Source organism: Danio rerio, chromosome 16, assembly GCF_049306965.1.
Source record: "Danio rerio strain Tuebingen ecotype United States chromosome 16, GRCz12tu, whole genome shotgun sequence".
NCBI classification, from domain to species: Eukaryota; Metazoa; Chordata; class Actinopteri; order Cypriniformes; family Danionidae; genus Danio; species Danio rerio.
In genome coordinates this window covers 33,447,688-33,451,266 of record NC_133191.1, presented here as the reverse complement: position 1 = coordinate 33,451,266, position 3,579 = coordinate 33,447,688, and the positions used below count along the sequence as shown (strand labels likewise).

Here is a 3,579-nt window from a genome sequence, read left to right as displayed (position 1 = left end):
ATTCGTTTTTTTCAAGATGGCGGATCGGCCTCGCTTCACACTACAGTAAGTAAAATATTTACAAATCCAAGAAATATTAAATGTATGTTTTAATTAATATAATCACAGTAACAGTTCAATGTAATGTAGAGTTAATCAGGGTGCGTTTACATGTCGTACATTACAGAAAACATGTTTAGCCTCACTTGTTGCTAACTAACGTTAACATTACCGTTTAAAAAGTTAGAATCAGTGCAATGTTAGCGTTAGTTGTAATGTGTTAACTCTGAATTTTAACAGAGTGTGATAAAGACAAAAAATATTTAAAATCGGCAGATTACATTTTTCAAAAAAATTTCAATCTTGGCGCGAGTATGCCTTTTCTCAACCTGTGCTGAAGTTGTCATGGAGACGTGCGCTCTCACAACCGCATGTCATGGCGCTGCGCTGAACTCCATCCAGTGTGTGAATGTGGTATTATCTTCGCGATCTGTAGGCACTTCGGAAACGAAAGGCGCAAGAAACGTAACGTTAATCATAACTCAAATGATCTCCGCCTAAACACTTAACGGTATTTTCTTATGACGCGCAAAAACGTAGTCTCAAAACTTAACTCTGTCACACGCAGCTTGTTGCTTGCTGATCCATGTATGAGGATAGTCTGACGGAGAACATTTAAGCTGCGCTCCTCACCTGAGCAGGTACAGAGCAGAGCTTCATTTTACACTACCACATTGAGGTAAAGTTGGTTTTATATTCATACATTCATATAGTAACAACTTGTGACTCGCTCCATAAATTGTTTACCATGGTACTTTGTCTATTCGTTCTGAAATCACATGCAAGTATGACATGAAAACAACATTACACTAAATGCACTATTTTTTTGACTGAACAATGTTGTACTTTGAAAGTCATTGGCTGCTAATATGATTTCACCATTAAGAATATGCAAAAATTACCTTTCTGAAATTATATTATTAAGGAGAAAGTCTGAATGTGTAAATATAAAACTAACTTTACCTCGATCACCAGCACTGATCAACACTTAATATTTCCTCGCGCTTAAGACGACATCTATGCATATCAATGATTACCTGATTAATGCGATCAGTTAAATGAGTTTAAATGTCATTTAGGTCAAATGTATTTTAAAGGTATGATAAAAGTTTTTTTTTTTTCAATCTATTTTTTAAAATGTCTACTCTGGAGAGAATATAAACAGCCTAAAAAACAAAGTATGCATATCTATAACACATTAATACAAAATTATGTTATTAAATAAAATAATAACAAAACAAAATATTCAAGAAGTGGTAAACAAGACAGTTTTCTGATGTGCAAATTATGTAGCTTAAAATATATTTATATCTTAAAAATATAAATATTTTAGTCTATATATTTTTACATCATTAGACAATAAGGTAAGTTTTGTTATTTCTAGCTTTTAAAATCAGGCCTTAAATTTCTTTGTCGTCCTATTCAGTTTTAGAAATTTCAATACTGTTTAAATTAAATCTGTGTTCATCGAATTAAAGCAACTAACATGATAATCAGCTCTATTGCTAACCGTTTTGGAGGTTAATGTTAGACATCAGGCAATTGTACTACTTCCACTCTCAGCTAAATGACACTGTGACTTTGTGTACATACAGAATTGAAGGTCAGGTGTTGCTGACTACAGATTGGTTCTTAAATGGAGGCATGTGAAAGGTGGGTAAAATATTTATTTTGTACTACTATGCCTGGCATATCCAGATAAAATAAATATTACAGTGTATTTATCAATGATACTTTTGCAGCAAGGAAAGTGAAACTTCAGCTAGACCTTGAGTTCAGTTTACAACATGAAGATCCTGCTTTCAACATCTGATCAACACCTGATTTTCATCTGAGGTAAAAAAAAATAGATAATTAAATGAAACATAATAATAATATTAATACATTTTTTCTAGAATTGTATATTTTGTGGTGTGGGTTTGTTTTATGAAATTCTCTCTTGTTTCTTTTTGCTGTTTGCAGAGTACCAACATGTTACAAATGAGAATTTTCCCCACAAATTCTTTGCAAAACTGGACCACCACCTATTTCATTTGATGACAATTTTAAGGCAAACAGCATCCAAAACTGGCAAGACAGCAGATACCCTGGCTAATCTTTTAAAGGTTTATGATGAGCAGGTATGTTTGGGGTCACGTGTTAAAGTATACATTAAAATATAATTTGAATTATTATTATTTTTTTAATTTTTAAAAAATTGATTCTTGATTTCCAGGAACTGAATGATGTCAGTTCATGACGGACTACTGTTATCAGAGGTCTTTTGGTCTTGCTGCGTGAGCGTGACTTAAGATTCTTTAGGAACACCATGGTAAGACTTCATTCATTCTTTTCACAATTAGGCATGTTTAATGAAAAGATGAAAGTTTTGAAAACTTTTACTTAAAAACATATTTGTAATCAAGAATAGTTGATGAATCATATAATATTGGCTCAGTCATTTTGATACTGTCCTTACATTAATATCCTTGAATTATGTTTTTAGATTGATAATCCTGCTGACTGAAGATGCTTTATTGGCCCTGCATTCACTGAGGGTCTCTGTTGTCCTGAAGAATGAATTGGACACCACCCACAGCACACTTCCAGACCTTTCTTGTCTTGTATGGATTAATGTATGCTCTTCACATAATATATAGTAAAGGACTTTGAACTTGTGCAAAAAGTTTTGCTTGGCATGGATGATGGAAAATTAAAAGTCTCGTAGCATGGAAACCTTAAAGAATGAGTTAATGTAGAGCTTTTTTTTTTTAACTTAATAAAGACTGTCTCTGGGGTAGTAACTTCAAAACATTTATTTACCTTTAATTGGTAAATATGCATTTTATTATATATAGGGATAGTTTGTCCAAATGTAAAATTCTGTCATTTACTAACTCTTCACTTGTCCCAAACCTGCTTGAATTTCTTGCTTCTGTTGAACACAAAAGTTAAGTAAAGCTGACAACCTGTAACCACTGACTTTCTAATAGGAAAACAAATACTGTGGAAATCGGTGGTTACAGGTCTCAGCTTTTTTTTTTTTTTTTGGTCAAAAATAACCTTTTAAGTGTTCAACAGAAGAAAGAAACTCAAACAGGTTTGGAATATGTAAATGACAGAATCATAGTTCAACCAAGACTGAATATATATATATATATATATATATATATATATATATTGTAACGAGCGCACACATGCCACGTCGCCCTGGTCGCTAATTCAACCCAGCTGGACCATCATCAACACAGGATCGTTCACAGCTGGACGTCATCAAGTGGAGAGGCATATAAACCAAGCCCACGCAAGGAGAAGATGAGCTTCATTCACCCAATGACTCCATGCGCTAACGCTTATCTCTCTGTCTCTCCACAGCAGACTCCAGCTCGTGACAATCCCACATCCGACTACTTACTTCCCGGAGCACCAGAGCACCTCACCTTGAAGAAGAGCACCGTTTACACCCCATTCACGTTGTAAATAAAGCACCCTCCGGGGACTTGTCTGTAAACTTATCCAACTGTGTCGCTGTTTTCCCTCTGCCTCGCTACAATATATATA

At 34.2% G+C, this 3,579-nt stretch overlaps 1 long non-coding RNA gene across 2 annotated transcripts; it reads left to right on the top strand.

The window, feature by feature from the left end:
- Positions 1 to 3,069, top strand: LOC137487921 (uncharacterized). Of its 2 annotated transcripts, XR_011006733.2 has the most exons (7): positions 1 to 45; positions 608 to 680; positions 1,635 to 1,692; positions 1,782 to 1,875; positions 2,002 to 2,159; positions 2,255 to 2,350; positions 2,525 to 2,822. It is a non-coding gene; the product is annotated as an uncharacterized lncRNA (long non-coding RNA). The 2 variants fall into 2 exon arrangements; XR_011006732.2 differs by lacking the exon at positions 608 to 680 and having other exon boundaries at positions 2,525 to 3,069.
- The last annotated feature ends 510 nt before the right edge of the window (positions 3,070 to 3,579 follow it).